This window comes from Olea europaea, chromosome 18 (genome assembly GCF_002742605.1).
Source record: "Olea europaea var. sylvestris chromosome 18, O_europaea_v1, whole genome shotgun sequence".
Taxonomy (NCBI): domain Eukaryota; kingdom Viridiplantae; phylum Streptophyta; class Magnoliopsida; order Lamiales; family Oleaceae; genus Olea; species Olea europaea.
The window spans coordinates 5,881,023-5,900,171 of record NC_036254.1 but is presented as its reverse complement, the minus strand read 5'-3'; positions in this window follow the sequence as shown (position 1 = coordinate 5,900,171).

The window sequence follows — 19,149 nt, the reverse complement described above, 5'->3', positions numbered from 1 at the left end:
TTATAAATCTTGTGGTTATCATTTCAGCAATTCCAAACAGCAATGGAACAAACACAATCAGAACCTTCGGATTCAAGATCTGTCATGAACAAATCCACCATTGATGAATCTTCCAGCCCGTACTTCCTTCACCATTCAGATAGTCCTGGATTGGTGTTAGTGTCTCAACAGCTCACAGGAGAAAACTATGCCTCTTGGAGCCGTGCAATGACTATTGCATTATCAGTTAAGAATAAAATCGGCTTCATTGATGGATCCATGAAGGAACCAACAGCCACCGATCCAGATCTGGTCAATTCATGGATTCGAAATAACAACATGGTGATATCTTGGATACTTAACTTAATCTCGAAGGACATTTCAGCAAGTGTAATAAATGCTTCTACTGCATACGAGATTTGGAACGATCTCAAAGAGAGATTTCAGCAAAGTAATGGTCCTCGGATTTTCCAACTAAGGAGGAAATTAATGAATTTAGCTCAAGATCAAGACACTGTAAGTGTATTTTTTTACCAAACTTAAGACTATCCGGGAAGAATTAATAATTTTCGACCCAATTGTAGCTGTGGAAAGTGTGTTTGTGGAGGTGTTTAGGAACTAAACAAACATTATCAGGTGGAATATATCATGTCATTCCTCATGGGATTACATGAATCCTTTTCACAAGTTAGAGGCCAGATTCTTCTCATGGATCCTTTGCCATCAATTAATAAAGTGTTCGCATTGGTTGCACAAGAGGAGAATCAGAGAAAATTGTGCACATGTTCAGTTGGTACTGACTTAAGTGGGGAAACTGCCTTTGCGTTTAGATCTGATAAAGGCAAAGGAACACTCAATTCTGGCGCTTATAGTGACAGTACAAAACTTGGCAACAGGAAAAAGGAGAGACCATACTGTGTGTACTGCAAATATCATGGACATACAGTTGACAAATGCTATAAAGTCCATGGTTTTCCACCAGACTATAAGTCAAGGTTAAGAGATAATCCCCAACATTTTTCTAATTCTAACTCTATTAACCAAATTTCTATCAATTCACAGAATGATGAGAAGGAAATGGATCAACAACTTGGTCTTGAGAAATTTATGCAGAACTTGAACTCAAATCAATACCAACACTTGATGACCATGCTATCTACCCACCTTGCTGCCAGTTCACAGTCCCCTTCAACTGATCCGAACAAAGGTGAACCAACATATGATGCAAGTATACATCATTCTAAACTGGTTAGTCCATCCTTTTCATCCAAAGACATTTGGATTGTGGATTCAGGTGCCTCCAAGCATGTATGTTCAATTGCTGCTGCATTTGTAAACTTGAGACCTATTGTTAATTCAAGTGTTACCTTACCCAATCATACACGCATTCCTGTCAATCTATGTGGTGATGTCAGATTAGGGCCAAAATTGATGCTGCGTGATGTTCTCTTTGTGCCTCAATTTAAGTTCAACTTGATATCAATTAGTTCATTGACTATTGGATCAAATCTCAATTTGAATTTCTTTCATAACCAGTTCATCATTCAGGAGGCTACATGCAGGAGGATGATTGGCAAGGGTAACATTGTCCAAAGCTTATATGTACTGAACACCAAGGATCTTGATTTTGTTCCAATCTCTAATGCTTTCATTGGTGCTGTTTCTGCTCGTGTATGGCATAATAGGCTCGGACATTTGTCATTCAAACAATTAGATGCTTTAAAAGACCAGTTACTGTATGTTAAGGATAAAAGGAATAAGCATATGCCATGTTACATTTGTTCTCTTGCCAAGCAGAGGAGACTTTCTTCTGAATCACATAATCATCTTTCAAATAGGCCATTTGACTTGGTGCACTGTGACATATGGGGCCCTTATCATGTCACATCTCATTCTGGTTATAGATATTTTTTGACATTAGTTGATGATCATTCTCGATTCACATGGTTATATATGTTAAGGAAAAAATCTGATGCTGTGAAAGTTGTGCATAGATTTTTTAACCTTGTTGCCACACAATATCATGCTACCATTAAAGGTTTTCGATCAGACAATGCACATGAATTATCATTCAAAGAATTCTTTGTTGAAAGAGGAGTGATACATCAGTTTAGTTGCGTTGAACGACCACAGCAAAATTCAGTTGTTGAGTGAAAACACCAGTACCTCCTCAATGTAGCATGTTCTCTCTCTCTCTTTTTTTTTTTTTTCAATTCAGAGTTCCAATCAATTTTTGGTCAGAATGTGTGCTTACTGCCGCATTCTTGATAAATAGAACCCCTTCTCACATTTTAAATCACAAAACTCCTTTTGAAGTCTTACATGGCCGAATGGCAGATTATTCCAACCTCAAAGTATTTGGGTGTTTGGCATTTGTCTCAACACTTACTGCTCACAGGACAAAATTCCAACCACGAGCTAAGGTATGTGTCTTCTTGGGATATCCTCCCGGTGTCAAAGGTTTTAAATTTTTTGATGTATCCTCTAAGCAAATTTTCATATCCAGAGATGCCATTTTTCATGAAGAAATTTTCCCTTTTCATACTATTACTAATGCTAATCAATTGGTAGATCATTTTCCTGATTTCGTACTACCTTCTTCTTCTCTATCCATTCCACATGATGTTCCTATTGATAACACCCCTAATGCATCACCTGTTGATAATTCTGGTCCTTTGTTACCTCGGTCTGATTCACCTCTCATAAATCAGTCATATCCCAATGTTCGAAAGTCTCACCAAGTTTCTAAACCCCCCACATATCTCAGAGACTTTCACTGCAATTTACTTTCACCAAATCATCAACCTCCTATCCTTCCCTCTCATCACATTGGACAATTTGTCTCTTATGACAGATTATCAACTCCCCATCGTCAATTCATCTTGAATGTTTCAACTCATTTTGAACCTCAATTTTTTCATCAAGCAATCAAACTTCCTCAATGAAGTGAGGCCATGAAACTAGAACTTGAGGCCATGGAGCTTAACCAAACCTGATCCATTGTTCCCTTACCAGTTGGGAAGCACATAGTGGGTTGTCGTTGGGTTTTTAAAAACAAATACAAATCTGATGGGTCTCTTGAAAGGCACAAAGCCCGTCTTGTCACCAAGGGTTATACACAACAAGAGGGATTGGATTACTTTGATACCTTCTCCCCAGTTGCTAAAACTGTATCTGTCAAGGTACTGCTTGCACTTGCTAGCCACAATAATTGGTACTTGGTTCAACTAGACGTGAACAATGCATTTTTGAATGTAGATTTGTTTGAAGAGGTGTATATGGACCTTTCTTTTGGCTATGACCTTCTTAAACCTCCCAAATAGGGGGAGTGTCAATTGGTTTGTAAATTACACAAGTCTATATACGGCCTTAAACAAGCCTCAAGGCAGTGGAATTCCAAGTTTTCTCTTTCTCTTATTCAACATGGTTTCAACCAGTCTAAAGCAGATTACTCCCTTTTTACAAAGGGCACAAGAGATAACTTTGTAGCCTTATTGGTGTATGTTGATGATATAGTCATTACAGGGCCTAACATGCAGGTTATTAAAGAATTAAAGGAATACTTGCACTCTCAATTCAAGCTCAAGGATTTGGGTTGTTTAAAATTTTTCTTGGGAATTGAAATTGCGCGAGCAGCATCAGGAATTATTATTTCACAGAGGCAATATACATTACAAATGATTGAAGATGCAGGCTATTTGGATTGCAAACCAGTTAGCAGTCCCATGGATCCAAAGATTGTTCTTAGCTCACTTGATGGAGAATTGTTATCAGATGCATCCCAATACAGGAGGCTCATTGGAAGATTGATTTACTTAACTCTCACCCGACCGGATATTATATTTGCACTACACAAGTTGAGCCAATTTATGTCTCAAACAAGATTACCTCATCTCAAGGCCGTTCATCACCTTCTTCGCTATTTGAAAAGAAGTCCTAGCCAAGGTCTTTTTTTCTCTTCTAATTCACTGTCAGGTTCAGATTCATCAATCAAACTCCAGGCTTTTTTCGATGCTGACTGGGGATCCTGCGTTGATACGCGAAAATCTACTGCTGGCTTTTGCATTTTCATTGGTGATTCACTAGTTTCTTGGAAGTCTAAGAACCAACCATTTCTCATTCTTTCTTCAGCAGAGGCAGAATACCGGGCTCTTGCATCAACGGTCAGTGAAATTACTTGGATAAATCAATTACTAGTGGATTTTTCAGGTTGCCAGCACTTCACCAGCTATAATCTATTGTGATAATCTGGCTACAATTCAGATCGCAAAGAATCCAACTTTTCACGAGCAAACAAAGCACATTGAGATCGATCTTCATTTCATTCGTGACAAGATCACAGCTGGGGCGATTAAGGTCCTTCCAGTCAGATCACAGCACCAGCTCGCTGATGCTTTCACAAAGCCTTTACCAGCTTCCATACTTTCTCCTTTGATGACCAAGATGTGTGTAAAAGATATTCACAGCACATCTTGAGGGGGAGTATTACGTATTATTACATTTGTATACAGTTAGTTAGTTAGTTGATTAGTTAGTTAACAGCTGGAATTAGTTGACAGCTGGAATTAGCTAGCTTCTTCTGTTTCCTTTCTATTTATACTTGTGTTGTAAAACTCTACTCACTTTTCCGTGATCAAATAAAAGAGTTTCTCTCTCTTCCTCAATTCAGTTCCAATATGGTATCAGAGCGGGAAAATTAAGCTTAGATCATCTTCACCTTCTTCATTTCTGAATCTCGTGGTTGTTAATTCAGCAATTTCAAACAGCAATGGAACAAACACAATCAGAATCTTCCGATTCAAGATCTGTCATAAGCAAATCCGCCATTGATGAATCTTCCAGTCCGTATTTCCTTCACCATTCAGATAGTCCTGGATTGGTGTTAGTGTCTCAACAGCTCACAGGAGAAAACTATGCCTCTTGGAGCCGTGCAATGACTATTGCATTATCAGTTAAGAATAAAATCGGCTTCATTGATGGATCCATGAAGGAACCAGCAGTCACCGATCCAGATCTGGTCAATTCATGGATTCGAAATAACAACATGGTGATATCTTGGATACTTAACTCAGTATCGAAGGACATTTCAGCAAGTGTAATCTATGCTTCTACTGCATACGAGATCTGGAACGATCTCAAAGAGAGATTTCAGCAAAGCAATGGCCCTCGGATTTTCCAACTAAGGAGGAAATTAATGAATTTAGCTCAAGATCAAGACACCGTAAGTGTATTTTTTACCAAACTTAAGACTATCACTTAACTCTCACCCGACCGGATATTATATTTGCACTACACAAGTTGAGCCAATTTATGTCTCAAACAAGATTACCTCATCTCAAGGCCGTTCATCACCTTCTTCGCTATTTGAAAAGAAGTCCTAGCCAAGGTCTTTTTTTCTCTTCTAATTCACTGTCAGGTTCAGATTCATCAATCAAACTCCAGGCTTTTTTCGATGCTGACTGGGGATCCTGCGTTGATACGCGAAAATCTACTGCTGGCTTTTGCATTTTCATTGGTGATTCACTAGTTTCTTGGAAGTCTAAGAACCAACCATTTCTCATTCTTCAGCAGAGGCAGAATACCGGGCTCTTGCATCAACGGTCAGTGAAATTACTTGGATAAATCAATTACTAGTGGATTTTTCAGGTTGCCAGCACTTCACCAGCTATAATCTATTGTGATAATCTGGCTACAATTCAGATCGCAAAGAATCCAACTTTTCACGAGCAAACAAAGCACATTGAGATCGATCTTCATTTCATTCGTGACAAGATCACAGCTGGGGCGATTAAGGTCCTTCCAGTCAGATCACAGCACTAGCTCGCTGATGCTTTCACAAAGCCTTTACCAGCTTCCATACTTTCTCCTTTGATGACCAAGATGTGTGTAAAAGATATTTACAGCACATTTTGAGGGGGAGTATTACATATCATTACATTTTGTATACAGTTAGTTAATTAGTTAGTTAGTTAGTTGACAGCTGGATTTAGTTAGCTTCTAGCTTCTCTTCCTTTTCTATTTATACTCGTGCTGTACAAAACATTGCACTTACTTTTCGTGATCAATACAAGAATTTCTCTCTCTTTCAGTTCAGCTCTAATACCTCTTGTTCCACGTAGGTACATATTCTTGGTGAGGTTTTTCCTCAGATCTTCCCCTTGTTTTTTCCCTCTTCTTTTCCTCTATTTTCTTCCACTACTACTATTTCTAGCAAGTTAGCAGTATCAATGTCATGGGCTTTTTTTTTTTTTTTTTTTGTTTTTTTTTTAATTTTTTTTTTTGGGTTTTTATTTTGTTTTTTTGTTCATATTTTCGTGTAGAGCTTTTGCATTTTTTATAACTGTAATAGTGAACATTACTATGTAACTCTTTTCTTGATTTTACTCTCTATGGGTGTGAACTAATTTGTTTTTGGAATTACATTTTTTACTTGTTTGATGCAAATATTACTTTCATTTAATACTATTTTGAGCAGAAAAAAACTATTTATAATTTTAAAGTCAAACCCACTGTAAAAATATATATCTAATGTGATACATGCAAAACATACTTTTAACTACACTTTGAAGGTGAAATAACAAACATGTCACACTTCCATATGTTTGACATACAAATTTACTTCCGTATATTTAACATACAACTTTAACGAATACTAAAAAATTTTATATCAGAAATATACAGGTGAGCATAAAAATTTTTGTAACTAAAAACTATTTATTCTTGTTTCATTTCATTTATTTAATCTTATATCATGTGAATTTTGTAGTGAATTAATAACAACTAAGTTCAATCTATATATTTCTAAAATGGACTGAAGAATCAGGAAGATGCATAGTGAAATTGATTGGATAATCAAATAAAACATTCCCATTTGAGAACATTTTCCCTTACGGGTTTTAATTTACATTTTTTTATGTATTTTGAGCTGAACATGTTTATTAAGCACATGGATTAGTTTGTTGTTGTGTTGTGGGGGTGGTCTTGTTCAAGAATTCTTTGAAAAATATGATTTAGAGTTTTTAAATGGTTAGGTCTATATGTTGTATATATACAGTCATTAAAGATTTCTATTAGTTTACCAAATATATGCACCATGCTTGGTAATAGAGAATTTTGATAATAGTGAATTTTGAAATCAAACCACAAATCAACAGCGGTATAAGCCAATTGATTGTGAAATATGTCCCAATTCTTGCTGAGAATTTTTTTTCCCCTTATTTTTGACCTCATTTCTGCCTCTCTGCTTTTTCTCCTCTATTTTTCAATTTAACTTCAATATTTGCCATAGATTCACAAACATTCAAATTGTTATCATCGCTTTTTTATTTTTTATTAGTATTATTTTTTTTTGATTGGTCTGTACAGAGAGGGTATTGTCAGAAACTCATTGCAAACATTCCATTGATTGAATCCTACAAGACAATTGTTCATAAACAAAACATTGTTCTTTGGATATACAAAAACTAAAACATTGATCAAATACAAATGTAACCACAAACTCTGATAATATTAAATCAATTTACTTGGCATGCAGGATGTCGCTAACTAGAGGAGGAAATACATCCAGCCGAGCAGCGTAAATCAGCATGTAGTGGTGGTACAAGGTCTATACGGAGCAATAATGAACATTATGATCCTAGTACTCTCAATGATGAGTTGGGAGGTGAGCATACAGATGATTTTCACAGAGTTAGTAATAGGACCAGGGGTCCTAATCGTGGTACTCCTATGCCTGCTAATCGATCATAACGTTTCAAAATAACTATTAAAAATAGCATGTAAGTATACATTTATTTTCAATTGATATTATATATTTACAAGCATACTTGTTGGTATTTTGTAATATTTATTATGTTTGATATTGTGCATTGGTGTTTGTGTAGATAGAGTAGAAATGTCTATTTGTTGGAGAAGAACTTTGATAAATATTAAACAAGTGAAACTAATTCTTATGTGATGATGAAAAAAGATGATATATTTATTGTTTGTTTGTTTTAACAACTAATATCTATATGTACACATGGTGAGATGTTTTGACCTCAAATCACAAGTAAAATGACAAACAAAATGAGAACTAAATTATGATGAAAATCAAGTTAAACAGTTGTTATGAGAGGGCTAGAATATTTTATGAAGGGATGGACATAAAATCTTTCCGCCTATTTGGAGTGTTGGAAATAAAGCCATTTTTTTCCTGATCATTGGTTCATTCATGATTAGTAAGTAATGCACTGAAGTTGATGAAAGCCCAAGACTAGCTAACCAAGAGGGGGGTGAATTGGTTATAGCAACTTTTTCGAAAAAATAGTTTTTAAGTATACAATTAATGCTCACTTAAATGTAGCAATTAAACAAATATTCATAAATATGAAAAAGAACGAAGACTAAGATAAACTCACAAGTAATAAATAAAAACAGAGATAAGTAAAAGGGAAGAGAAGTCAAACGATATGATATGGAGGTTCGATCCAATACAATGATCTATGTCCCCCGTTACTAAACTCTCCGTCACAAACAAGGCATTTTTCACTATATTGATTGACTTATGGTGCAATCCAACCTTCTTACAATGCTTCCAGTGACTTACAACCAAGGAACACCGTTCCTTTTCCAATGTTGAAATTTTCAGGAATTTCAACTCGACCTACAAGTTTGAAAATAAGGAGTATACAAGTAAATACTTCTCTTGCAATGAATGATATAATTGAAGTATAATAAGAGAAGATGGCTAACACTTTAGTAGATAGAAATGATTGAAGCTCAAGTGTTAGGTAAGAAAAACTTTGATAAAAATGATTTTCAAAGGTTGAATCATTCAAAAGTTTTTCTAATGTAATGAGTTGAAAAAAATAGATATATAAAGATGATTGAGTAGATAGAAAAGGAATATCTCACTTTAAATGCTCATAAAAGTCTTGCTTTGAATGCAAAATGATATGGTATTTGTAGCAGCAAAATGGTTAAAGGTTTTGTCCTACAGGACGAGGATACCGGACGTCCGCTAGCTTACCGGACGGTCAAATAATCGTTTTTTATTTAGAAGTTAGAACGTTCAATTTTTTGACCGTTGGACAAACCTGCCACACTGGACGTTCGCTAGACCTACCGGATGCGTCATCTAGGTCAGTTCATGTTTGGTAGTTAGAAATTCTCCTTAAATATTTTAACAAGATGTAATCTCATGAAGGATAATTCTAACACGTTTTACGGACTTTTTGATATTTCTTAAAGTATATAATGGGTTCATGCTTTAAGAAAAATTCTTTATGCAAAAATTCTGATTGTTGTGGGAAGAAACGTTTGTTGAGCTTCAAATGAGGCATATGTCAAATACTAAAGTGTTTTACCTTAAAATCAAGGTGTCTAAATCTAATATCTTCTAATTTCTTCTTTGTTTGACTTGATGAAGTGCTTGTTGTCTTGATGTGTAGCTCGGTTTCTACTTTGTCCAATTTTGCGAAAACCCCGAAAGCATCCTTTTGTCCACACTTGCCATGACTTTTATAATCACTCAAATACAATTTTTAAACATAATTTTTTTGTTATAATCAAAACAAGAAGTCAACGTAAGTCAACAGTTGAGGCATGCTGATGCTGAGACTCAAAAAGCTAGGACATAAGGATTAATGTTGAGAGAAACAAAGAGATGAAGCTGCCATTTCTCACGTTGGCAACATTTAAAACTTATGTAAACTCATCATATTTTGTTTTGATTGTTTGACCAATCAATGTGCTTTATATTGCCCTCTTCCTTTTAGAAGTTGTAGTATTTTTTTCCTTGACTTAAAATATAGCAACTTGTGGTTAAAGATGATAACATTTAAAGATTTCATGTTTCTTATATGGTTGTGTAACTTATCGACTTTTTCCTGATCATGTTTAGTCTATTATTTATGTAGCTTTGGTGAAACTTTCATACGTCTGACATCACCACAACCATGAAAGCATATTTTGATGGTCTATACCCCACATTTTGCTCGATGCCATAACCCATAAGAGATGGTTTATGGGATCGATTTATGGTAATTATTATTTATTATATTTGAAAATTTTTGATATTCATTAGGTCTTTAAATTGATTTTTCATTTATATATAAGGATAAATATGTATGGCCAACTACGAATACTGTCGATGTATATGACACATGGAAGGTCACAGTGAACAATAGATATAAAGATATGATGCATGCTGCTCACAAGAAAGCAAAGCGTACAAGTCAGTTTGATAATCCTACTAATTGGAAAGGATACGGCCCGCATTGGATACAGGTTTGGGATAGTCTTGTAAATTATTAGAATTTCCAAAAAATGGAAAAAAAAAAAGCGAAGAATGCCAAGGAAAATCATCTTGCACAAGGACAAGATGGTGAAATAAATAAGCATATTGCTGGTTCAGTCTCCTTTGTGATTACTACGAAGAGATTGGTATATTTTTTTCATACTATTTCTATTTGGTTTTTTAAAATTCATGTATATTTTTAACTGATTGTGATTAATGAGTTGCCTATTTCAAGAGAAGGATATGGATCGTCCAATGTCCCAATTAGAGTTTTTCAGTCATGTTCACAAGAAGAATCGCACGAACTTCGCAATTTTGTTGATAAAAAATTCAAGGGAGTTCATGTAAGTACAATTAGAGTTCATATAATTCATAGTTTGTTTATTTAGTTAGCAAGATTTATTTATATATTTTTTCACCAGGATACTTATAAGACTTCAATCGAGTCCAAGTATGGTATTGCTAGGGATAATCAACTTGAGTTCGATCCTGATTCATGGATCGATGCTATCAACAGTCTATCTAGGGGTTGTGTTTATGGGCTTTGTCCTAGAAACCCTACTTCACTTGTTCTTAGTATACTTACAATGCTGTGAATAATTTGAAGTCAGAACTAGCTATTACACGAAATACAATAGATGAGAACAATAAGGATTGATGATCTCATTGTATGTTGTGAACAAGTAGAAAGAAATCATAGGATTGAAATGCGAAAAACGGTGCGAAGCATGCTTAGGGAACTAAATATTCCTAATTTTCAATTTCCTTCTAGCTCGGATCACGAAATGATGATATGTGAGACATGATATCTGAAATTTGGAATTTCGATGTAATAATTTAATCTATTAAAGCTTTAGTGTGTTTTGACAAATATGATTATTTAATGCATTTTGAATTTAATAACTATTAATTAGTGGATTGTATAAATTTTTAGTTATTTTTATTAAAAATAAATAAATTAAGATTCAACAATTGATTGTTCGTTGGTATTGAAGATATATTAGAAAATAATTTTAGCAACGGATAGTTCATTTGTCAAATATTCAGTTGGTAATACCCATATTTTTCTAATTAGGACAATCTTTTTACCAATGAAATTTCCTTTTGTAATGAAAATTTTCTATCAATTGAATATCCGTTGCCAATTACAAAGTTTCTACCAATGGAAATTTCATGAAAAGACTTTATCAACGAAATTTCCATTGGCAATTATAAGGTTTTTACTTGCGAAAATTCCTTCGGCAATGAAAGACTTTTACCGACGGACTTTCCTTTGGAATGACGAGGTTTTTACCAATAGACTTTCTGTTGGTAATGGAAAGACATTCACAAATGGAAATCCTGTCGGTCTTTATTAAATTACCGTGTTTAGATAAAATTGTTCGTTAGAAAAATAATTGTGCCACGATCGCTCCTTTGAATTAAGTGATGGACTTCATGTTTCAAAAATATGATCGTTATTTAAGTCATTCTAATTTCTAAAGTAACGAGGTATTGATTATTTAATTAATATCACTCTTTGCTATCTCAAGAACTCAATTAATAATTCGGCTTCATAATCCGTTCAAGATTCAGTTGTATGTTTGACCATTATTAACATTTAATCCTGTATGGACATTAAATATTATGTGGTCATGCCCAAGAATATATAATATTATTATCTTCTTTATTTCCAAAGTCAATACAAACTTTGATAAAGATAATACGGACTAATCAAAATAAAGTATTTGACTTGACTTTACTGTCGAGGAATGTAAGAGAGCGTTGCTGACTATTATTTGAGTTGTTAAAGGTCTAAACTTAGTCGGGGAAAATATAAGTCGACTACAATATTTGGGGAAGTAAGATAGAGATTTTTTACTACCAACAAGAAGTTGGTTGGAAATTATTCAACTTACTGACCATTATTTTGTCGGTAAAGTATACATTTGCATTTGCTGACCAAGAAATTTAAGCCTGGTAAACATTAGCTGGCCATATTATGTTAGTTGAGAAAAAAATTTCTATTTGCCGACTAGGGAAATGTAAGCTAGTGAATTTGAACCTGGTCAAATTCATTGACTAATTATAGGTTGGTAGGGAAAAATTGGTCAACAGAGATGCTTTTCACTAACTATTTTTATTTGGTCGAGAAAAAATTGATCGGTAAAGGTGGTACAAATAGATACATTTACCTAGTCAAGAGACATTTCTAAACATTTAATTGCAACACCAAATTTGCCGCACATTCAAATTGGCCTGCAATTGATGACACTATTTGCAACTCTAATTTATATAGAGTAGTATTGGCTAACTCTAATTTTATAGCACTAAGTTATAATTCCAAGCAACATCCGAATCGAACATGACCAAAGAAACTTTCTCGTATGTCAACTTTTTCCCACTTGTAACTCTTCAAATTCAATAGATAACCCTTATGTGTAGCACCAAATCCTCTTGAACCAATCACCAATAGGTTTCCTTACCACGCCGTCATATAAGATATACTCGAACACTAGTAGCTCTGCTACTCTTGCCACGTCGAACCTTTTCATACGATCATGACGATTTCACGAGGCATATGCAACATGTTACTACCATCCACACAATTTTTGGACACATGGCAGGATTTAGGAAGTTCTCTTCAACTGGATGCAATTGCCAAGTTGTGACATTGAATTCTTCGGCACTACACCCAAACCTTCCTTGCATACTGGTGTGGTACCCACCGATGACATAAAACTTACCACGGTGGATGATTCCTTGCGATTCATCACATTCTCTTGCCATGTCTAGTAATGACATCTACATGTTGGTCAATAAATGGTACGCCATGGCGAATTTAATAGCACGCTTATTGGTGTCATGTCCACCTAACACGAAAAACTATTTGATCAGAATCACACGAACAAGCAAAGAATGATCTTCAACAACCTGTCATGTCATCATCTTGTCTCCACGCGGCAGAAGCAAAATTATAGATGAAAACATTATTCAAAACCTCCCAAGTGACCGAGTTCTACCCACCTATCACCACCAGGTTGAACCTTACTCTGACTACCTGACAGAACATGGGCAACCTATCTGAGTACTCGTACCAATGACAACTCGGCCTAGTAACCTGTTTTTAGTTTAAAATGTGTAAGCTGATAAACTAGGGCACCTGAATACTTAAAAAAAGGTTGAACACCAGCCTTGAGGGTTCCCATTGCCCTGCCCCCTAGAGTTTTGTGAGGGACGTAAATCGCAGGATGTGCCCCAACAGATCAGGGAACAAGAGCTGCCTATATACTGTGCTTATAAGGAGTCCAATTCCATGTCTCAGGAATTGAATCCCCACACTGCGGCTGCCAAGTAGGGCACCTGAATACTTGTTAACCCTGAGTTTCAAGTTCGAGTTAGTCCTGGCTTATGCTATGATAATGACTTTTTTGTTGGAAAATTATTAATTTGTCATGTAGGCTAACATATGTAATTAATTGTGTATAAACACTATTTTAAAGATAAAGCCAAATTTAAAGTGATCTAATAAAGAATTAAATAATTGAGGCTTAGGGCATCTAAATAAAGTATGGGCTAGATTATATGTGTAGAAATCAGATTCCTTTATAATTATATTTCATGATGGACGAAATACATATGGAAACAATATGCGGGGTTATCGTCCCCAGTTCATATGCAACTTTACATATTTTGTGTCATCCCATCAACACAAGAATTTAGAGAGAATGCGTAATGAAGAGGAATATCCAAAATCCACAATCAAGAACAGACAATCTACATTCAAGAATCAAGAAGAAAAATTCAAGAATTCATGATCTAGCATCAAGATTAAAGATCCAGAACGAAAGATTCAAATATTATAATTCAAAATTTATCATTCAAGACAAAATCAATGTTCCGCATTCATTATTTTTCTTGATGATTTGACATGGAGGATCTTAGCAATAAAATAATTAGGTTTTCATGTTATTAAGATTTAAAGTTTTATAAAATTTCAACAAGTGGTATCAGCGCCAACTCAATGTTAAACCATTAAGAATAAAGGAAAATTTTGGGATGAAATTCTTACTTTCGATTCTTCAATTTTAGGGTGTGAATCTTAGCCCTAAAATTCAAAATCAAGAATTTTTTGGCGTTTTCAAATTTGAAAATTTTGGGTTTTAATTGTTGAATTTGTATTTCAAATTCAACTTTGGGAAATGAATTCAGTTTTGTTTTTTTGTATTAAAGTTTACTCTATATGGATCACAAACAGGGTTAATAGGGCATGAATTTATCTTGAATATTTTAAAGTTTAATGAATTGAGTGAATTAAGTTTTGGTGTTTTTCTTTTGGGTTAAGGATTAATTAAGAATGAAGATTATTATAGGTTCATAAATAATAATAATAATAATAATAATAATAATAATAATAATAATAATAATAATAATAATAATCATCATCATCATCATCATCATCATCATCATCTACATTGATTTCCGTAAAATGGCAGATTTTCTTGAAATTACAGTAAGATGCAAGGTAGGCATTGGAGCCCATCTTCAGGCCCTGCCACGCTGTTCAATATTTATTTTTTTTAACAAAAAAATTAAAATAAAAGAATAAAGAATTGACAATTTAATTTCAAATATCGGTATTGAAGTTTATTTCAGATTACTAATTTTCTAAAATAGATTAATTGAAGCAAAATCTTACCGAAGTAACCTCTCTTCCCTAGATTAATTTATTTGAAATATTAGGAAGGTTATGTGTATTAATTCATGCGGATATTCACCATACCAAAGAAATGTCAATATTTGGTAGAATTATTTACACCAGTGGTAATAAATATATAACAATTGTAAAGTATTCCGTTATGTGAATATTGAGTCTGCTTCTTCCGAACAAGGTAAGAATTCAATATACAAAAAGCTTATTATTATTCAACATGTTTTTATTGTAGTCTTATTTTCCATTAAAGATAATCAGTGTGCTCCTGACTTTAAAGGTTCGTTTCTGAAAGTTCTAAATATCCTAATATTTACACCCAACGTGCGGAATTAACACAATTAAAAGAAACAAGTAACTTTTTAATTGTTTCTAGATGGTTAATCAAACAGTCCAATTATCAGAAGTTGAATTGTCGCATTTTGTAATAAGAAAATGGTAAATAACACCAGATATGTTGACGGAGAAATCCAACTGAGTAAAAACTTCGTGATCAAGTCAGTTACCTCTACTATAGATAATATGGACTTACAGTCAAATACTGCCTAGCCAACTCTACTAGAATTTTCGATATACTGGTTGTAGCCTTCAAGATACTGCGGAAACCACTAGCTCCTAATCTCCAACAATTATCTCTTCCAAGTGAATCACCAAGAATGACCAATTCTTGTACTCTACCTAAACTTGTAGTCCAACCTCTCAATTTTCAATAGTCTCTGAAGTTCCATTGAGAAAGTATATTTCTAAAGATGTTAGGAAGTAGGTGTTTTGGTTTCAATGGATTCGATGTTTTCCTCCAATCTATGGTTGTATAATCTCAAGAGTAAATGGATCGAATTATTACATGAACAAGCTCTTGGATCTTCAAAAAATGTTATAAATATGTTATAAAAAGAGGCACAATGAACAACCACACAAAATTTCTTGCAAGGCATTGAGTATTTATAGTTGAGGACAATTAGGTAGTTTGGGTCGTGTAAAACTCGAAGTAGGGTTTTACACATAACACTGTCTCTTGGGCGAGGAGCTAGAGTCAAGAGAGTGATGGTCTGTCGCTCAAGTGAGAGACGGGCAACAGGCTAGCAATGGAGTTTCTATTTTTGTCGCTCGAGCAACATCCAGGCAATAGTCTAGTGAAATTGCAACATTTCTTCTTTCTTTATTCCGAACTCGAACCCTAACTTACCTAACTCAACTATACAATATTGCAACTAGCTCCTTCTATCTTTACAACATATTTACTTCAGTTATTTTGTTCACAGAATTGCCAATTAATAAAATCTAATAAACTTCCCCTTCAGCATTCTGTAACAAAACTACACAATTAAAGTCAAGGTAGTAAAAACACAAAAATCTAATCTATCTAAACTATGTTCTTGCATTCCTTGTTACACCAATTTCCTGAAAATCAACAACTCAAAAAATAAGTATTCTAGAATGAGAAGTGATACTAATGTCAATTAAAACACCAACCAAAACATTAATATTAAAAACATCAAAAACTCAAACAACTATGCATTATGATATGGAATGAAATGAAACCAATCAATCTCCCCCTTACTGCAAATTCTAATCAATAAGTCATTGTGCTTCTCCTAACATGCAGTTCTCGCTCAAGGTATAAAGGTATAATGATATAGATGATATTAGTCTTCCCCTATTGATATAATTACTCTCCCCCCTTTTGTCATAAATGACGAATGGATCAATGTCAATTTTTTTTAACATCAATATACAATTACTCAAAGTATGCAGTTTATAGCATGGACAAGTTGTTGGTAGAGAAATATAAGTTGGATTGAGCCCAAAAAATATCGAATTGATGATCCTTGGACAGAGTTTCCGCAACATTTGGTATCAGAACTTCAAGGTGGTGGTTTTGGCTTGTGAAATATACCAAAAACATCCAGGAGCAAAAATTAGATCAAAGAAGCTGCCCAAAAGCTGTCAAAATCAACCTCTTTTTTTTCGTGTTTTCTGACCAATCCAGAAAGGGTTTCGGAAAACGGAGACCACTGGCGTGATGTACAGTTGGTGGCGGTTCTGGTGGTCTGGCGCGTGTAGTAGTCCCACAGTAAGTGTGGCGTCGTGTGAATCCCACGCACATAGAGAAAGGGCCACGCGTGTGGGTGCGTAAGGGCGAATTTCGAGACTATCTCTTCAAGCAGTTTGTTCCTCATATTATTTCTGATATTTTTCATCTGTTTTAGGGTGTGCAATAGAATTTGGATAGAGTTGTTCTTCAGGTGTTCGGAGCTCAATCGTGATTTGTTGGTTGCTACTGTTTTCAGAGACTTTAGGACGAATAGTGATGGTCCTAAAGTATTAAATTCACATCTCTCATTATTTACAGACTCAGATTGCTCCGCTCTAGTATATTAGCTTATCTTAGCTTTAATTTCAGCACTAGCAGATTATCATGTGGGGTGATCATTAGGATAGGAGGTTATCATTACTTGGTAATCATTGTTTGTGCTAGAAAATTTAGAAATTATTTACTCTGATTTGAAATGTTGGATTTAACTGCAAGTTAGTAACTGCTTCTGTGTTTAATTTGCTGCATTATGTGAGAATTTGAACTTTTGTTTACCTTTTTTTTTCGCAAGTCATTCAATCCAAAATTCTTTATTTGAATATCTAAAATCTAGTCGATCAAAAATATATCATTATCGAAGTTGAGTGATTCTTTCTTACCTTCGTGTTTGTATTGATTATCCTGTTAGAACGCCTGGACTTGACCCGTTCGAAAAGTCCCTTGATATAAGATTGTAAATCTTACGAAACCTTAGGAATCTAGAATGATATATATTGCGACTATAGGATTACTTTATATGACCTATCTGTGCTTTTAGTTGTTTTATTTTTAAAAAATGTCTTTACACTTTGAAATGGAATTTTTAATGGGAAAGGGAATATTTCAATTTGACAATAAAAGCTAAAGGGTATTTTGGTTCAACAAAAAGTTTCAAAAGTCATAGATGGCAAATTTCTTGCAAATTTAACAGAAACACAAAAAGAAGAGTACGATGAACTTGCATACACTTCAATTATTTTACACCTGTCTAACACTGTTTTGAGAAAAGTTGGAAAACTTAATTCTACAAAAGAATTTTGGGAATAGTTGGACTTATAATTGCTTAAGTCCACTCCTAATAAGCTGTACTTGCTTGAACGATTTTTCAGTTTTAAGATGGATCTTTCAAATGATCTTGACGACTATTTGGATGTCTTTAACAAGTTAGTTTAAGATATCGTTAATTGTGATGAAAATGTATATGATACATATAAGGCTATTATCTTGCTTAATTCCATGACAAATTCATATAGGGAAGTTAAGAATACAATTAAGTATGGTAGGGATACCTCAACACCCGAGATAGTCATAGACTCTCTTAGGAGTGAGAAGATGCAGATTAAAACTGAAAAAGAGGATAAGAGGAGTGGCAAGTTCCATATGATGAAAAGTAGGATGAAGTTTAAGCAAATGAATTTGAGTAGAACTCAAGACGGTAGTAATTTGAGTAGTGACTCGAGTGATGAATATAGCAAGAAGAAGGACGAGGGATGGGACAAGTCTAGTGGTAAAAGGTATTACAGTTATGGTAAGTCTGGACACTTTATTGGGGACTCTCCTAAGAAGAAGGATAAGTAGAAGGGTAATGTGAGAAGTGAGACAAATGTGGTTGAGGGGTCGAGTCATGACCCTAGTAAGAGTAAACCTAGTTACTGCATATGTATCTATGTATGATCATTTTCTATATGTATGTGATTGTCTAAATATTGTTGCATGATTATCTACTATATTTCAATGTGTTTGATATGTGCATTTTTCGTAAATTTGAGACAATATGATTACTTAGTGTAATTGTTTGTATGCATAGTAGGTTATGATACATCTACAGTGTGTTTGATGTCTTTTGGTGAGGTGGAGTATAGATGCCTAGGGATACATTATGGTTTGTACCAGAAATATGGAGTGACACGTTTCGATCACGAGTAGAGAGGTGATTAAATGTCTAAATTCCTTTATCTGTAAAGAGACCCTGATCAAGTGGAGTGTGAGAGAGGCACTTCTATCACTTTTGTAAGGTGGAGACCGATTATCCATGTCGGTTGGCAGAAGTAATGTGGTGATAGAGGATTATCCTGAGAGCTTATGATCTATTGTGATTTACTAGTTAGACATGAGTTGAGCGATCAA